Source organism: Rhincodon typus, chromosome 5 (genome assembly GCF_021869965.1).
Source record: "Rhincodon typus isolate 14 chromosome 5, sRhiTyp1.1, whole genome shotgun sequence".
Lineage (NCBI taxonomy): Eukaryota > Metazoa > Chordata > Chondrichthyes > Orectolobiformes > Rhincodontidae > Rhincodon > Rhincodon typus.
Window position 1 is genome coordinate 10,002,796 of NC_063336.1, and position 20,132 is coordinate 10,022,927.

The 20,132-nt window shown below is 43.9% G+C and overlaps 1 protein-coding gene across 1 annotated transcript in view; it reads left to right on the plus strand.

Annotated features, from left to right (window-relative positions):
* The first annotated feature begins 12,348 nt into the window (after positions 1-12,348).
* Positions 12,349-20,132, plus strand: part of LOC109913754 (xanthine dehydrogenase/oxidase) — a 193,491-nt gene continuing 185,707 nt past the window's right edge. Inside the window, exon 1 of the mRNA XM_048596660.1 lies at positions 12,349-12,439. The gene's annotated coding sequence lies outside the window, so the exon portion shown is untranslated. The remainder of the gene's footprint in view (positions 12,440-20,132) is intronic.

The following is a 20,132-nucleotide window of genomic DNA, read 5'->3' on the forward strand; positions in this document are numbered from 1 at the left end:
CCAAATCTGCATGAAGAACCTTTGCATCCTTCTCACAACTCATAGTTGCTAATAGTTTTACATGCCCTGCAAACATAGAACATAGAACAGTACAGCACAGTACAGGTCCTTCGGCCCACGATGTTGTGTCGAACTTTTACCCTAATCCTAATGTCTATCTAACCTCCACCCCTACCTTATACTATCATCCATATGCCTATCTAATAGCCGCTTAAATGCCCCTAATGAGGCCGACTCCACTACCCTCTCCGGAAATGCATTCCACGCCCCGACCACTCTCTGAGTAAAGAACCTATCTCCGACATCTCCCCTGTATCTACCTCCACTCGCTTTAAAACTATGTCCCCTCATAATAGCTACCTCCACCCTCGGCTGTCAAAGGAAACATTGGAAACATTACGTTTAATACTCACAATCAGATCATTCATATAGATTGTCACAGCTTGCTAGACTAAAAATCATCAACAAACCCATTCCATAACATCCATCTCCAACCTCCTGACCAATAATCTGTCCAAAACTGAATTGTTCCCCTCTGCACCTTCCCTCAGTGCTTGCTCTGCTTTTGACTGACTATCCAGGGGAGGTGATGGCCTCATGGTATTATTGCTGGGCTATTATTCCAGAGACACAGATAACCATGGCAGATGGTGGAATTTTCATCGATAAAATATCTGGAATTAAGAATCTAATGATGACCACGAATCCATTGTTGGAAAACCCCATCTAGTTCACTAATGTCCTTTAGGGGAAGGAAACTGCCATCCTTACCTGGTCTGGCCTGCATGTGACTCCAGACCCACAGCAATATGATTGGCTCTGAACTGCCCTCTGGGCAATGAATGCTGCCTAGCCAGCGATGAGTAAAGGGGGAACAAAAATACAGCTCTGCCAAGTCATTGCAACAAGTTTGGTGGAAGGCTGCTCCTAATGACATCCAGTTTCACATCTGAGATCCCCTCTTTGGATTTTGATCAAAGCATTTCAGATAATGTTTCAGATATTCACCAATCAACCTGGTTAAAGGAGTTACCACACACTCCTGGAGCAGATGGGACCTGAGCCAGAGCTGCTGGCTCAACAGAAAAGGTACCACCGCTGCACCCCAAGAGCCCCTTCAGTTCGCTCCTGTAACCCGAGTTCACAGCAGCCAGACAACCAGGCAACATGGGCTAGCAGGCAGCCAGTTTGCAGAATGGAGAAGACTTTCACGTTGAAGAGCGGCCAGCACTGTGCCTGTGTGCTGCCCTCTGCGGCAGGACGGGGCCAGAGGTGGAATCAAAGCTTGCGGCCCCTTTCGCAAGGCTCTACAGGATGTGAAAGAGCTCCACCTCGCAGGCTCATGGTAATGCTGAAGTGGGGCAGTTAGCAAACCTGTCTTGCGCTGTACTGTCCTCAGGTCTTGTGTTCCCATCATGGCCTTGGCAATTGCTTGCAGGTGTAGACTGGCACCAAGTTCCTTGGTGTATTTTGGTCTTATTCGCCCATCGAATCAGTACCCTTCGTCAGCGAACATAATGCAGGAATGAAGTGATCTAAGTAAATGACAGGACAGAGTTGAAGACGGAAGGACTACCCCTGGCCCTTACAGTTGCTACAGGCAGACTTTCACTGCCACCTATTGGCCAAGCATGGGAACGGCAAAATATTGAATGTGACCCACTGCAGAAATTTAAGTAATAACTATAAATGGAAAACTTACACTCATTGATGACCTGAAAACAGAGCCATAAAATCTGCCAGATCATATACACAGAAGAAAAGTGTTGATTAGCCTGCCTTCAGTCCCAATAGTTTGTTCTATACAATGCAGTGGCTCAGTGGTTACTACTGCTGCCTCACAGAGCAACATAGAAGATAGGAGCAGGTGGAGGCCATTCGGCCCTTCGAGCCTGCTCTGCCATTCTTCATGATCATGGCTGATCGTCCGACTCAACAGCCTAATCCTGCTTTCTCCCCGTAACCTTTGATCCTATTCTCCCCAAGTGCTAGATCTAGTTGCCTCACAGAACCAGGAACGCAGGTTCAATTCCAGCCTTAAGCAATTGTGGAGTGTGGAGTTTGCACATTCTCCCTGTGTCTGCGTGGGTTTCCTTCGGGTGCTCTGGTTTCCTCCCACCGTCCAAAGATGTGCAGGGTAGGTGGATTGGCCATGCTAAATTGTCTATACTGTCCAGGGATGTGTAAGTTAGTTGGATTAGCCATGGGAAATGCAGGGTTACAGGGACAGGGTGGGGGGTGGGTGAGTCTGGGTGGGCTGCTCTTTAGAGAGTCGATGTGGACTTGTTGGGCCAAATGGCCTGTTTCGACACTGTATGGATTCTATGATTTTCCCTAGTGATGGCAAATATTTAAAGATTCCCCTCCCTTTCTAAAACCTCTGCATTGCTGGTTATTATTGGAGTGATCTTGTGTCATTCACACTAAAAACTCAGGCAAAATCATGTCTCTGCCATTTCTGTGTTCCCCTATTTCTATTAACTCCTGAGTCTCATACTACAGTTTACCAACATTCACTTTAGCTACTCTTACCTTTTATATTCTTGTAGGAGCTTTCGTTATACATCTTTATATTTTGCACTAGTTTTCGTTCATGATATTCTTTACTCTCTTTTATGTCTTCTTGTAGAAATCCATTGCTGATATGTAAAGGTTTCCCAATATTCCAGGCTGTCACTGACCTTTGTAATATGGTATGCCTTAGGTTTTATCTTTAGTTTTCTTTAACTTTTGTGTTGAGCCATTAATGTTTACCCCTTCTATAATCTTTCTTCCTCTCTTTTAGTTGAGTGAAATTGAATATCACCTTCAACATCTGCCACCACTCATCAACAGTCCTACCATTTAGTCTTCCTGTCTAGTCCTCATGCCAATGTAATCACCTTTGTTTAATATCAGAACACTAGTGCGAGACTCAGGTTTCTCACACTCAAAATGAATTTGAAATTCTAGCATGCAATGATCCTGGAGGATCTTTTACAATGAGATCATTAATTAATCCCATCTCGTTATACAATACCACATTCAGAGTAGCCTGCTTCTTGGCTAGTTCTATATTGTTTCAAGAAATAATCTCTAATACACTCACCAAACTCTCCCTTAAGGCCACCCTTGTCAATTTGATTAATCTAGTCTATATGCATATTAATATCACCCATCATTATTTCCATACTTTTCTAACAAGTCCCCTGGTTGGGGTCATATAAATTATTCCCACCAGGGGCATTTTCCCTTGCTATTTCTTATTTCTACCAAGACTGATCTAAGTCTTGATCTCCAGTTGCTATATTATTTATCACCAATCTCTCCCTTTACTAACAAAGCTAAATGCGCTCATCCAGGCAAGATCTGAGGTGTCTGCTATATGTCTCTCATGCATACTGAAGGGCAGACAACACTACTGTACTGTACTGAGCCTGCGCCTGAGTTTGGAGTCTTTGATATCAACGTGCTCTATTTCTCAGATGGTTGAAGGCTACACTAACCCACTATGGTGATGCTGAGTTCCATCATCGATGACCCCTTGCCAATTCACATTGAGCAGTGGTTTGTCATGGACCTTGCCAGTTGGCGGACAGTATTGCATAATGGGAAAAGGAGGCGGAGGAGCTTTCTTTCTAGATGTTTAGGGTCAGGCCCATTCTCTCACACATCTCTAAAAGTGAGTTGACAATGATTTGGAGCCCGGCCTCCAAGTGTGCACAGAAGTACACGTCCTTTGCGTACAACAGATCTGACTGGGCTTGGCATGGCCTTGTGTCTGGACTGGAGCTGGCGCAGGTTAAACAGTTTCCCAATCCTCCTGTAGAGAAGCTCCACTCCCTGCACCATCCCCATGGTCTCTTGTGGTGACTCAACCAGATGTTGGAGGTGGGTGCATTTGCCGCTACATCCTTCACATGTAACAGACTCAAAACTAAATCCTGAATAAAGTCCCAACTTAGAGTCATACAGATGGACAACATGGAAACAGACCCTTCTGTGCAATTAATCCATGCTGACCAAATATTCTAAATTAATCTCGCTCCATTTGCTAGCAATTGGCCCATATCCCTCTACACCCTTCCTATTCCTATGACCATCCAGATGCCTTTTAAATGTTGTAATTGTACCAGCCTCCATCACATCCTCTGGCAGCTCATTCCACACACGCACCACCGCCTGCGTGAAAAAGTTGCCCCATAGGTCCTTTTTTTCATCTTTCCCCTCTCACCTTAAATCTATGCCCTCTAGGTTTAGACTTCTCTACCTTGGGTAAAAGACTTTGGCTATTCATCCTATCCATGCCTCTCATGACTTTATAAACCCCTGTGAGGTCACCCCTCAGCCTCTAATGCTCCAGGGGAAATAGCCCCAGCCTATTCATCTTGTCCCTATAGCTCAAAACTTCTAACCCCGGCAACATCCTTGTAAATTTTTTCTGAACATTTTCAAGTTCCACAACAACAACAACAACAAAAACAAAGTTGCTGGAAAAGCTCAGCAGGTCTGGCAGCATCTGTGGAGAAGAAAACAGAGTTAACGTTTCAGGTCCGGAGACCCTTCCTCAGAAGTTCCACAACATCCTTCCTATACTAGGAAGACCAGAACTGCATGTAGTATTCCAAATGTGGTTTACCCAATGTCCTGTAGAGCAACAACATGACATCCCAACTCCAATACTCAAGGCACTGACCAAAAAAGCCAAGCCTACCAAACACCTTCTTCACTATCATGTCTACCTGCGACTCCACTTTCAAGGAACTGAGAACCTGTGCTCCAAGGTCTCAATGTCCCATCTCTCACAACAATTTCTCACTACTCCTTTGCCCTGTGTCCCAGAGTCAACACCACTCCCTGGGCTGTTGACCTGCTTTTTCCAGAGTGCTAAACACCGACGGACTGGGGCCAATTGAAGTGTAGATAACCTTCAAAGAACGACGTCTTAGCTTCAGCAAATTCACTTGGTTGAATAGTTAAGAGAATGGACCAATGTTTGATTCTGTCACTTCATTCTCTAACAACTACATTGGGCGAGTAAAGGGTTATTTTGTTTTATTGTCAAATAATCAGTATGTCCGTGTGCCTTTAAAAGACGTGCTCATGATATCATGAATGCGTGATGGCATGTGACCTGTGGGTATAAAGGTTTCAGACTCCATCTTACCTTCAGATCACTTGTAACATGACATGCTTCTAGAACTAAGCTGCTCTGTTGTAATCTAATAGTTTAGTCTTAGCCCAGATATTTATGTGCCTGTGGATGTAATATTTGCCTACAGCTGCTGGTTGCAGTAAATGTTTATTGACATCTTCACTACCACAATATCCACACCCAGTTTCTCACTTTACAGGGGATAACACAAGCATCACTGCATCTGGTAAAGCAGCTTTCTTAAGGCATGGTCACATCAAGTGACCATAAAAACGTGATTCCAATAAGTTGGTGGTAGATATTAGGAAAACTAGTTGAGGACCAACTTGACAATCAATTTGGACAATAGAGAATTCCAAACAAGGGACTGTTCCTTGCCGTTTAGCAGCATCAGCGATATACAGCTCTACGGATCTGCAGACAGGTTATTAACCAGCAAGACAGAGCAAAATTTTCTATTGATTAAAATGTAATTTCTTGCAAGATAATCGAGATTTCTAAGTGTGCCTTACTTAAAACCAGCAAGGCTGAAGTTCCAAATACAACCAAAAACTCAAATAAAACCAAAATAGTGCAGATGCTGGAAATCCAAAGTAAAGAGAACATTGGAGAAACTCAGCAATTTTAGCAGCATCTGTGGAGACAGAAACAGAACTAAAACCTACAAGTCCTTTGATGAAGCCCAGTAACTAATCTATCTTTCTCCCTTAAAGAAAAGGAACTAGATATAGTTCTTAGGGCTGAAGGGGCTAAAGGGTATGGGGAGAAAACAGGAGCAGGGTATAGAGTTGGATGGTCAGCCATGATCATATTGAATGCCAGAGAAAAGTTGAACTAAAAAAAAGGTTTGTATGATCTTGACAACACAACTCCCAAAGCACTATAAGAAAAAAGATACAGGTTGGGGAGACAATGGCTAAATGGTATTGTTGCTGAACTGTTAATTTTGACACTCAGGTAACGTTCTGGGATCCCAGGTTCAAACCCCACCATGGCAAATGGTGGAATTGAAATTCAAGAAAATATCTGCAATTAAGAGTTTAATAATGACCATGAAATTGTCAGGAACAGGAAAAAACCCATCTGGCTCCTTAATGTCCTTCAGGGAAGGAAATCTGCTATCCTTACCTGGTCTGGCCAACATGTGACTCCAGACCCACAGCAACGTGGTTGACTCTCAGTTGCCCTCTGAAATGGCCTAGTAAGCCACTCAGTTGTACCAATTGCTACAAAGTCTCAAAGAAATGAAACTGGATGGATCATCTGGCATCGACCTAGGCACCGGAAAAGATAAGGGCAGAAACAGCCCTGTGACCCTGCAAAGTCCCCCTCGCTAACATCTGGGAGTTAGGGCCAAAATTGGGAGAGCTGTCTCACAGACTAGTCAAGCAACAGCCTGAAATAGTCATACTCACAGAACCGTACCTTACAGACAATGTCCCAGACACCACCCTCACCATCCGTGGATATGTCCTGTCCCACCAGCAGCACAGACCCAGCAGAGGGGGCGGCACAGTGGGATACAGTCAGGAGGGAGTTGCTCTGGGAGTCCTCAATATTGACTCCGGACCCCATGAAGTCTCATGGCTTCAGGTTAAACATGGGCATGGAAACCTCCTCTGATCACCACATATCATCCTCCCTCAGCTGATGAATCAGTACTCCTCAATGTTGAACAACACTTGGGAGGAAGCACTGAGGATAGCAAGGGTACGACATGTAATCTGGGTGGGGGATTTCAATGACCACTACCAAGAGTGGCTCAGAAAAAGTACTGTGTGTGTATGGTACATATGGAATTAATACACCTCACACACAATATTCTCCTGTTAACAGGCACCAAAGGTCAGTGAAATTGAATCAGTGCAGCAGCAATTATTTTGCATTCTGGTCTCTTAACCATCGGGACAAATAAAAAGTTTATCCTGACCCTTCATTTATTTCAAAAGAGGGACAAGAAAACAACAGGAGGAGAAGGTGTCAAACATGAAGATGACCGGCCACAAGAGGGAGCATGGATTTGAAAGTCACCTACTGACTTGCATAGAGAATTGATTTGAAGGCAGAATCTTTCAGGCACTATTTCCATCAGGGTTCAGCAGTTGGGCCTCAACTTGGCACTGTGTTTATAAATGACTCAGTGAAGGAATAAAAATAACGCTGAAAAATGCACATTTTGTCAAAGTTTTCTGTCTTCCACACATTTTAAGCCATGCTCCAGGGTTTCACACTGATTGCAACAACACAGCACGGTGTCTGTTACTCATAGGATTCTGTTGTCGAGCCAAAAAGACATTCTGCCTCTCGTGCAAACGATTAATTTGGGATATGAATTTCAGTGCCGGTGGGATGGGATATAGGCAGAACTACATGTCCCAAAGACTGGCAGATTGTATCAAACAGCATATCCCTTCAGCTGCTTTGCATCAAACAAAGTGCTGACTGTACCCAACCAGCCCACACTTGTACAATCCCCTGCAAAGTTTCCAACACTAGATGTGAATCTGCAACTGGACAGCATTTGCTGAATACTTCTGAGTGTGCAATGAATTGATGACCAATTCAGGCTCACAATATGCGTGTACTGGAAGCTACACATATTGAGATGTACTGTGCAGACAGCAAGAAATTGCACCTCTTTGAACTTTCACACTGCAATGTCCTGACAATCAGAGTCAAACTGACTGGTTTAAAACCTACACAAAACCTGGCCGTTAACTGTCGATCAGCAGGAATGAATGCATTTGCCAAGGTAACGCCTCTACCGATCTGAGTCTTCTTGCCAACTAATCAGCACTATCCTGTCATGTGGTATACACTCTGATTTTCCCATGGAATTGGCATTCTTGCGTATTTTCCTGATGAATGCCACAATGAAGAGCTTTGACAGGACGAGCCTTTCAGTAATACCAAGTTCTGGGCTAACTATTTGAATGTCAACACCTATGTTTGCTGATGATACCTGGTGACTGAAATGTAAGTTGCAGAGACACGCTGATTGGATTCACTGAGGTTGATAGACTTTTGGCAGACAAGAGGATTAAGGATTATAGTGACAATCTGGTGTTCAGCTGGGAATCCAGCCAGGATCATATTGAACGACAAAATGTGCTTAAAGAGTTGAGTGATCTAATCCTGTTCTCATCTTCCCATTACTATGGTTAGATTATGGGGGCTGCTGGGAATTAAAACTTTTGCCTCTGTCTGCCTGGTGTGATCATGAGCATCAGAAACATAAGAAAGACATTTGGTAGATTCACTGCCAGCATTTCCACTTATTTGTATGTATCCAAATTACTGATGCTATGTGGGGAAGCCTCCTAGAGCATTGACACAACTCTCTGTCGCCTGCATAAGCCTTTATCAGTCATTTCCACGATTTCCAGCTGTTTTGAGCTCCTACAGGCAGGCACAGTCCTGCTATCACTTCTTTGCATTTTCATTCACTCATGAGACATGGACATCAACAGGTGGGCTGGTATTTATTGTCCATGCCTAGCTGCCCTTGAAAAGGTGGTGGGGAGCTGCCTTCTTGAACCGCTGCAGTCTATGTGCTGTAGGTAGAACCACAAGCAGATAAGGATGGAATCATCGAGTCGTAGAGATATACAGCACGGAAACAGGTCCTTCGTCCATGCAGACCAAACATTCTACATTAATCTAGTCCCATTTGTCAGCATTTGGCCCATATCCCTCTAAACCCTTCTTATTCATATACCCATCCAGATGCAATTAAATGTTGTAATTGTACCAGTCTCTATCACTTCCTCTGGCACCTCATTCCATACACACACCACCCTCTGCATGAAAGCTCACCTTTTAAATCTTTTCCCTCTCACCTTAAACCTATGCCCCTCCAATTTTGGACTCTCCTACCCTGGGAAAAAGTCCTTGGCTATTCACCCTATCCATATCCCTCATGATTTTATAAACCTCTATAAGGTCACCCCTCAGTATCTGATGCTCCAGGGAAAATAGCTCCAGCATATTCAGCCTCTCCCTACAGCTCAAGCTTCCCAACCCCGGCAACATCCTTGTAAATCTTTTCTGAACCTTTTTACATTTTACAACATCCTTCCTATAGCAGGGAGACCAGAATTGAAAGCAGTATTCCAAAAATGGCCTAACCAATGTCCTGTACAGCCGCAACATGACCTCCCAACTCCTATACTCAATGCACTGACCAATAAAAGCAATTGTACCAAATGTCTTCTTCACTACACCGTCTACCTGTGACTCCGCCTTCAAGGAACTATGAATCTGCACTCCAAGATCTCTCTGATTACTCCAGGATATTTCTCCTTGGGGGAGAGTCTAGGACCACGATGTTTCTCCTTGGGGGAGAGCCTATTACCAGGATGTTTCTCCTTGGGAGAGATCCTAGTACCTGGATGTTTCTCCTTGGGGGAGAGCCTAGTACCAGGATGTTTCTCCTTGGGGGAGAGCCTAATACCAGGATGTTTCTCCTTGGGGGAGAGCCTAGTACCTGGATGTTTCTCCTTGGGGGTGAGCCTAGTACCAGGATGTTTCTCCTTGGGGGAGAGTCTTCACTGTATTCACAGTGAGGGTGGTGTAGAGTGGATACTGTAATCACAGTGAGGGTGGGGTTCGGGGTATACTGTTTTCACAGTGAGGGGGTGAATGGGGGATACTGTATTCACAAGGAAGGAGGGGGAGGGGGATACTGTATTCACAGTGAGGGTGGGGGAGGGGGGTACTGTACACACAGCGAGGGTGGGGGAGAGCGGATACTGTATTCACAGTGAGGTTGGGGTAGAGTGGATACTGTATTCACAGTGAGGGTGGGGGAGGGGGTAAACTGTATTCACAGTGAGGGTCGGGGAGAGTGGATACAGTATTCACAGTGAGGGTGGGGGCGAGTGGATACTGTATTCACAGTGAGTGTGGGGGAGGGCGGATACTGTATTCCCAGTGAGGGTGGGGGAAGGGGTATACTGTATTCACAGTGAGGTTCGGGGAGGGGTGATACTATATTCACATTGAAGGTGGGTGAGAATGGATACTGTAATCACAGAGAGGATGGGGGTGGGGGTATACTGTTTTCACAGTGACCGGGGGGATGGGGGATACTGTATTCACAGTGAAGTTGGGGGAGGGGGTATACTGTATTGTCAGTGAGGGTGGGGGAGGGCGTACTGAATTCACAGTGAGGGTGGGGGAGGGGGAATACTGTACACACAGTGAGGGCAGAGGATGGGGGATACTGTATTCACAGTGAAGGTGGGGGGGATACTGTATTGACAGTGAGGGTGGCAGAGGGCGTACTGTGTTCATAGTGAGGGTGAGGGTGGGGGGGATACTGTTTTCACAGTGAACGGGGGAATGGGGGATACTGTATTCACAGTGAAGGTGTGGGAGGGGGGATACTGTATTCACAGTGAGGGTGGGGGAGCGCGGATACTGTATTCACAGTGAGGATGGGGGAGAGTGGATACTGTATTCACTGTGAGGGTGGGGGAGCGTGGTTTACTGTATTCATTGTGAAGGTGGGTGAGGGGGACACTGTATTCACAGTGAGGGTGGGGCAGGGAGGGTACTGTATTCATGGTTAGAGTGGGGGATGTGGGATAGTGTATTCAAACTGAGGGTGGTGTAGCGCGGATACTGCATTCACAGTGAGGGTGGGGGAGAGCGGATACTGTAATCACATGCACACAAACGCGCGCGCACACACACACACACACACACACACACACACACACACATTCTCACACATTCTCACACTAACAGACCCTTCGGTCCAACTGATCTGCGCCGATCAGGTATCCCAATCTGACCTAGTCCCATTTGCCAGCATCTGGACCATATCCCTCTAAACCCTTCCTATTCATCTACCCATTCAAATACCTTTTAAGTATTGTAATTGTACCAGCCTCTGTCATTTCCTCTGATAGTTCATTCCATACATGCACCACCCTCTGCATGAAAAAATTGCCCCTTAAGTCCCTTTTAAATCTTTCCCCTCTCACCTTAATCCTATGCCCTCTAGTTTTGGACGCCCCTACCTTGGGGAAAAGACCTTGACTGTTCATCCTATCCATGCCCCTCATGATTTTATAAACCTCTATTAAGGTCACCCTTCAGTGTCCAGGGAAAATAGCCCCAGCCTATTAAGTGTCTCCGTATAGTTGAAACCCTCCAACGCTGGCAACATCTTTGTAAATCTTTTCTGAACCCTTTCAAGTTTCACAACATCTTTCCGACAGCAGGGAGACCAGAATTGAATGTAGTGACCAATATAAGGTATTTACAGAGACGAGAGGTAAAAACATAGAACATAGAACAGTAGAGCACAGTACAGGCCCTTCGGCCCACGGTGTTGTGCCGACCTATTATCTTACTAAATATTATTCTACATGAGGGAGAAAGTCGTGGAAAATCATATGGATATGATTAGCTGAGGAAGAGTAGGAGGAAGATCATGAGTTGTGTCTTTATTAACACCGTGGACTAGTTCAGCTGTGCTATAAACATTAAGCACCAGTGAATTAAATCAAGTGGTCAGTGAATTAGTGCTCTGCCTGTCTGACATAGAGAACCTGTCTCGCAAACAACAGCAGCTCCTTCCATTACTCATAGCTTTGAGAATAATATCAGGCTTCCATTGGACATAGCAGATGCTGAAATTTCAGAGGAACGTCAATTAGAGTGAGCACTGGGCTTGGGAAACCATCGTGGCGAGTCTTGCATTTTCTCCTGCATTTCCAATTGAAAGCAAATTAATCTCTGAGGCAGTTACAAAGGTTTAGTTAATGGTGAACGAGGAAGTTTGCAGACGTAGCTATGAGCTAACATTTGTGGAGTATGTAGGATGATATTGTGCAAACAATCCTTACGTTGTGTGCCCTACAATAAAGAGGGCAGAACAGTCTGCGAGACAGCTGAGTGTATTTTTCTCCTGTAGTAGGATGAATGAATTAGCCTGTGGGAGTCAGGTTCTGCTTCTCTGTTGTCTGCATTCAAAAGACTTGTGTAGGGCCATGTGTTTTTTAAAGCTATAGTGATCATTGATCAGCACGGAACTGACTATGAAAGGTGCCAGCATTGTGGCTCCAAAATATGGCAAAGGAATCACTGAACCCAGAAGCAAATCCTATTCAGCCACATATCTGTTAATGATTACAAATAGCAAATCCAAAGTGCATTCTAGAATAATCTGTGCCAGTGACAAATGATATTCCCCAGAGATCAAGAGATTGTCTCTTCGTACACAATATTGCGTGGAGTCCAATCTAAATGCATGTGTGAAATGCTGGCCTTCTAATCATCATTGTCGCTGAGAAGGTAAGAGAAGTTGCGACTATTCCTCAGTGAGTGTTTGTCAGGCAGTTAAAGAAGCTCAACTTTTATTGATGGGAGAAGTCCTGGAGGTGGCTGGTTAGATGCTTTCAAAATTGTAAAATTCAAAAATAACTTTAACATTACTCCGGTAGAAACCAATATTCCTTTCAAAATGGTATTGGGAATATGGTCTTCGATCGTCCCAAATGTTCTGGATACTGCATCAGTCAATTCATGTTTCCAAAACTGAGATGGACAAACAATTGAAGGATTATGTGGGATATAAATAAGGAAAAATAAACAGGAAAGTGCAGCAAATGTTGCTCATTTCAGTTTTTCAGTAGCACCATATAAGACCATAAGATATAGGCGCAGAAGGAGGCCATAAGGCCCATCAATTCTGCTCTCCCATATACTGGGATCATTGCTGATCTGATAATTCCCAATTACCCCATAACCCTTATTCCCCTCACTGATTAAAAATCCCTCTGCTTCAGGGCTGAATGTACTTAATAATCCTGTCTTGACAACCCTCTGTGGTAAAGAATTTCATAGATTCACTACCCAGTGAGGGGAGAAATTCTTCTTCATGTCTTTAAATGTGCAACCGTTTGTTCGAGATTATGCTCCCAGACTCCCCCACAAGGGGCAACACCTGTCCACATCTACCCTGTCAAATCCTCTTAGACTCTTGTATATTTCAATAAAGTTTTCTCTCATTCTTATAAACACCACTGGGTGCATGCCCAATGAACTCCATGTCTCCTTATTAGAAAATGCTTGGAATCAAGTGAACTTTCCCTGGACTGCCTCCAATGACAGTATACCTTCCCCTCATTAAAGAGACCAAACTGCTCACAGAATTCCAGTTATGGTCTGACCAGCGCCTTGTATAGATTTAGTAAGACTTCTCTAAATTTATTTTCCATCCCCTTTGAAATAAAGGTCAACTTCCATTGGTCTTCCCTATTACCTGCCAAACTTGGATACCAGCTTTCTGTGCTTTATGCATTAGGACCCACAAATCTCTCTTTTATAACTCACCTAGATAATATTCACCTCCTCTATTCTACCTGCCAAAATGCATAATCACACAAATATTCCATCTGCCAAGTTTTTGCCTGGTCGCTTTACCATCAGAGACTTGTGATAAAGTTTATGCTAGCCCCAAGCTTTTATCCCATATTCCTACAAATATTTCCTATTCAGTTAATGATCAACTATTCTTTCAAACACCATTATTGAATAACAATTTCAGGCACTGCATCCCAAATTGTAATCATTCATTCTGAAAACTAGCTTTCTGTCATATCATCAATACTGCTTTTTGCCAATCCTTTCAAGGCAATGAATTCTGGTTTGTAATTCTACCACCAATGGGATCAGCTTCTCCTTGCCCACTATGGTGCAGAAAGAGGCCATTCAGTCCATCATGCCTGCATCGATGCTATTACCTAATGTCAATCTGACCCCTTTGCCCCATATCTCTGCAAACCGTTTCTATCTAAATAACCATCCAATGCCCTCCTGAATGCTTCACATGAACCTGCCTCCACCACATTTCCAGGCAGTGTCATCCAGACCCTAACGAGGCACTGTGTCAAAAATTTGTTTTTCTTACATCATCCTTCGTTTGCATATCACTTTAAATCTACGCCCTGGCGTTCTTGTCTCTTTTACAAGCGCAAACATCTTCTCCCTGCCTACTCCCTATCTGAGAAATAGCTTGGTGTATTTTCATGCTTGGAGGTCATACTTAAAGGGTAACAAATACTTTTTGGAGTTACAGGATGGCAGGTCAGAACAGCCAATGGAGTGTACATCTGCGGTAAGTCTGAACATGCCGTGTGTCAAAGGCATCTGCAGGAAGTGTCATTGGGGACAAAAAGCTAGAGTTCCAGGTTTGGAAACTTGACCAGTGGCTGGAATCGCTGTTGTGTATCTGTGGATTATGTGGATAACTTGTGTTTGGGAGATGGACACACTGCAGATTAGAAGTGCATTGGGAGAAAGGGAATAGGAGACTACCAGGCAGTCTAAGACAACAAGGCAGAAATGCCCCCGAGTCAATGTTTCTTAATCGATATTCTATTTAGGAAACTGGTGGAGGCAATGGTTACTCAGGGGAGTGCAGTCAGAACCAAGCCCCTGGCACCATAAGTGTGTTGTAAAGGAGAGGTTGATCCCCACTCTGAGATCTAAAACTGAAACACCTGAAGAGGAGGGCCTCACCATATAAAGGAGTGTGGAAAGTGTTATAACCTGCCTTTCAGCAACTTCTAGTGGTTGACTAAAAGAAATCCCTGACACTATCCTTAAAATCAACAAGTAATAATTTATTTATCTAAAGGTGAATGAATTAACCAAACTATTAACAAACTGAATAAACCCCTCTTAATTACTAGCTATTACCAAATAAAACAAAATTTTAATGGTATGCTGTTCCAATAAATACAAGTCCCACTTATATAAAATAAAAAAGAAATAGAATTCAATCTCTCAAAATTACAGCCAGATTATGTGTCTTCTGGAATGTTCTGTGCCTTCTCCATTGCATGTTCTGTCAGGAATGCTTTCTCTGTGAATCCTTCTGTCAAGAATCTTAGCTAGGAGTGCCATGCTACCATTGTGATTAGAAGGTGCTTCCTCTAAGAGCTGAGAGCTGTTATCTCTAGCAGATGGCAGTTTACTCTCCTGTCTTTGCCCAACTGCCCCTTCTTTTATAAACTTGATGACATATCAATATTTCTTATAATGCAATTGGTCCCATGTTGTCAAAACCATCAGATTTGAACTTAATTGGTCTTTGGTGTCTAGGTGCCTGGTTCAAACTAATTGGCTAATTTCAAAACTTGGTGTCTTTATAACAAAACAAAACTGTGGCTTGTCCTGCTAATTGTAAGGTCTTTTGACACAAATGTTTCAATTCAGATACTCTCTGTGCACCTGAAAACCCACAAGCTATTGCTCACAGACATCCCTTTTTTGAATCTCAAAGCATAGGAAAAGCACATCATCTTTTAAAGGAACCACGTACTGCTTTCCGCTTTAGCATTTTACAAATGCCAATATTTTATAAACACCAAATTCTAATGTCCTGCCTCCCAAGCAACAAATGCTCTCTCCAACTTCACAAGTGTCTCTGCTATACATGGGAAGAGGAAGAAGAATCATAGAATCCCGACAGTGTGGAAGCAGGCCATTCAGCCCATTGAGTCCAAACCTACCCTCTGAAAAGCATCCCACCCCAACCCACCACCACCCCCTCATCCCTGTAACCCCACATTTCCCATGGCTAATCCACCTAGCCTGCATATCCCTGGATACTATGAGCAATTTCCCATGGTCAATCCACTTAACCTGCACATCTTTGGACTGTGGGAGAAAACCGGAGCACCCGGAGAAAACCCCCACAGACGCGGGGAGAATGTGCAAACTCCACACAGACTCCCCAAGGCTGGAATCAAATCGGGGTCCCTGGCGCTGTGAGGCAGCAGTGTTAATCACTGAGCCACCGTGCTGCCTTGGTTGGAGGAGGAATAGAGGTAGGTGAATCCAAATTCAGCCAATCAGACCTTTCTGTGGCTGGAACCTGGACTCTGGGGTAATGTATTTCCTCCCTGGTGCCAGGGTTAAGGGTATCATTGAGCAACAGCAGGTCATCCTCCTACAGGAGGGGGATCAGGCAAAAGTCATGGTCCACATTGGTGCCAATGACATTAGTAGGAAGAGGGATGAGGACTTGAAGGCAGATTTCAGGGAGTTAGGAAAGAAATCAAATATTAGGACGTCCAGAGCGGTAGTTTCAGGATTGCACCCTGTGTCGTGTGCTGATGATCATAAGAATAGGGATTGATGCGGCTGGAGAACTGGTATAGGAGGGAGCCTATCAGTTTCTGAGATATCGGAACTAACTCTGGGATAGGTGGTCTGGACAAGCTGGATGGTTACACCTTACCAGGACTGTAATTGATATCGCCACAAGGAGATTTGCTCATGCTGGTAGGGCGAGTTTAATCTAGTTTGTCAGGGAGATAGGAACCTAGGGTTAACCCAAATAGGAAGGACGTAAAGTTGGTACCAGGAAGGTAAAAAGATGCAAGGGAGACTAGAAGACAAGAAACCAGAAGAAACAAAGCTGAGCATTGAGAATGCTTCCTAAAAGAAAGCATTCTCAACAAGGTTATACAAACTAAAGGCAAAAATAAAGATATGTGGGTATGATCTAATTACCAATACAGAAAGATGGCTGCATGGTGACCAGGACTATGAAATGTGTATTCAGGGACATTTGATATTTAGAAAAGACAGAAAAGGAAAAGAAAGTGGAGATGTGTTGATAATAGGGAATGGGATCAATACACTAGTAAGGCAGGGTCTCAATTTGGAAGAGCAAAGCGTGGAGTCTGTTTGGGTGTTGCTAAGAAACAGCAAGGCACAGAAAATATAGGTTGGAGCCATTTACAGCTCACCAAATAGTTGTGATAGCGTGGGTCGTGGTATTGATCAGAGGATGACGGAAGCTTCTAGCACGGGCAACACAGTTATCGTGGGAGACTTCAACCTGCATATAGGGACTGTATAAACCAATTGAGTACTAAAGCCAAGGAGGATGGATTTCTGGAGTGTCATAGGGATAGTTTTCTGGAGTTGGGGAATTGACGTGTTATTTTAGGTTCAGTATTATGTAAAGCAAAATGTTAGTTGAACAATTTTGTGTTAACAAATTTCTGCCTTCCAAGTCCTTTATATATATGTAGGAAGTAACTGCGGGCCCCAGCACTGCCCCCTGTGGCACTCCACTATGCTACAAGTTGCCACACTGAAGATGCCCCTTTATCCCAATTGTCTGTCTTTTATTAATCAGCCAGGCCATCTATCCATATTAATAAACTACCCCAACACCATGGGTTCATATCACACAAGCTAATGTGTCATTGAACATCCAAATATATTCCATCCACCAAATCCCCTGTATCTATCCTGCTTTTCCCTCCTCAACAAACTCTAATAAATTCGTCAGACATGATTTCTACTTCATGTCCCATGTTAACTCTGCTTTACCCATTAACTTACATCAGTTACAATTGATTCTTATATTTTCCCCATGACTAGTGTTAAGCTAAATAGCCAATAGCTACCAATGTTTTTGCCTCTCTCCCTTATCGAAATTTTCCAAACCTCTGGGACTTTGCCTAAATGTAAGGATTCTTGGAAAATAATTATCCTATTCACATTCCCTTCAGGAATTTGTGAATAATTACCCCAAAATTCCTCTGCTCCTCTAAGCTACCCAGTGTCCTACAATGCATTCTATAAATGCTGCCCATGTGGTTACCTTTACCAATTTGATTTTCCCATGATGCCTGTTCCACCAGAACAGCTCTCATTTACCCAATAGTTGTGTCAAAGTCCCATGAACTAAACAGGGTGGTGAAGAAACCATTTGGCATGCTTGATGTCATTGGTAAGCACATTGAGTGTAGGAGTTGGGACATCATGTTGCAGCTGTACAGGACATTTCAGAACACTGCATACAATTCTGTCGCCCTGCTATAGGAAGAATGTTGTTAAACAAGAAAGGGTACAGAAAAAAATGTACAAGGAAGTTACAGGGAAAGGACGGTTTGAGTTATAAAGAGAGGGTGGATAGGCTGGGGCTTTTTTTCCTGGAGCGTTGGAGGCTGAGAGGTGAACTCATAGAGGTTTATAACATCATGAAGATCATGGGTAAGGTGAATAGCCAAGGTCCTTTTTTCTTGGATGGTGGTGCCCAGCACTAGTAGGCATAGGTTTAAGGTGACAGGGGAAAGATTTAAAAGGGACCTAAAGGGCAAGTTTTTCACGCAGAGGATGGTGCGTGTATGTAATGAGCTGCCAGAGGAAGTGGTGGAGGCTGGTACAATTACAACATTTAAAAGGCACCTGGATGGGTACATGAATAGGAAGAGTTTAGAGGGATATGGGATAAATGCAGGCAGATGGGACTAGTTCAGTTTAGGATAGCTGGTCAGCATGAACAAGTTGGGCCGAAGGGCCTGTTTCAGTGCTGTATGACTCTTTGACTGGAACTGAAACCCACTCCATTCACAACAATGTTTAAGCCATCCACTTAACTGCCTGACTTTATTTACCTTGTCCCAGGTTCCCCATGGGTCAGGTACCAATTCAGAGGTTATTACCTTGGAGGTGCTACTTTTCAATTTAGCTCCTAAATGTACAAGAACTTTCAGCAGAACCTCCTTTCCAGTCACATCAATATATTAGCATTAGCGTCGGTGACAACAACTGGATCCCTTGTCTCTCTCTTCATATTCTTCCTCAGCTCTGGTGGCAAGCAGCGTAACCTTCAGGACTGCTGCCCATAGCAGCACAGAACACTAGCTATCCTCGTTACTGCACTATTGTCTACCACAGCTACATCCTCCCCCCAACCACTTCAATATCTCTCTGTACCAAAGTACTGTGGTCAAATCTCTCATCCATCCTGCAGTCCCTATACAGTAACTGTTGGACAATTTCAAAGCCTTCTTAAGGACTGCCCGCATGGTCCTTGTACCTTCCTCACTTACTTAACAACCTTCTGTCTTTACAGTACCTATTTAAACCATTTTTATTTGTCCTTCTGTTTTTGGTTACTCCGTCTCTTCGTTATAACCTGTTTTAACTGATTAAGTGGCTTTCTTGTATATTCTTCCTCATCGCTCTGACTTTCACCTTTTATTGTCTGTCTTACTAATACTAAATGCCTTTCTTTTAGTTACAAATTAGTTTAAGTTGCTTATTAATCCATGAAACCCAAACTTTGAACATTGATCTTTTGTCCTGACCAGAACACAATTGATTTATATGATTTCTGACTTTTGCACAAACATTTCCCGTTGCTAAACTATGCTTCCTTTTGCCACTGTCACAGAGAAAGGTAGAAAGAAGATAAATTTAAATTACAATCACGTTTCCACTCCCATGGACAGTGAACTTTGTTTGTTTACTTCTTTACCTTTTTACTCTGACCTTGGTTGAACGTAGACCAAAGATATTCACTGAGCCCTGTTTATTTGAGTTTCAGTTTTAGAAATAAATCCACATCTCTTCGGATGGTATCAAAGGTAGGGTTTATTTAGAAAAACATTCAAAATTAAGGACAATTGCTTTGCTATTTCATTCACATACACAATTGTACAAGGTAGAAAGGAAAACAACAAAATCTTAGATAGTAGGAACTGCAGATGCTGGAGAATCCGAGACAACAAGGTGCAGGGCTGGATGAACACAGCAGGCCAAGCAGCATCATAGGAGCAGAGAGGCTGACGTTTCGGGCCTAGACCCTTCATCAGAAAAGGGGGAGGGGAAGGGGGTTCTGAAATAAATAGGGAGAGAGTGGGAGGCGGATAGAAGATGGATAGAGGAGTGGATAGGTGGAGAGGAAACAAACAGGTCGAAGAGGCAGGGATGGAACCAGTAAAGGTGAGTGTAGGGAGGGAGTTAGGAAGGGGATAGGTCAGTCCAGGGAGGACGGACAGGTCAAGGGGGCGGGATGAGGTTGGTCAGTAGGAGATGGAGGTGCGGCTTGAGGTGGGAGGAGGGGATAGGTGGGAGGAAGAACAGGTTAGGGAGGCAGGGACGAGCTGTACTGGTTTTGGGATGCAGTAGGGGGAGGGGAGATTTTGAAACTTGTGAAATCCACATTGATACC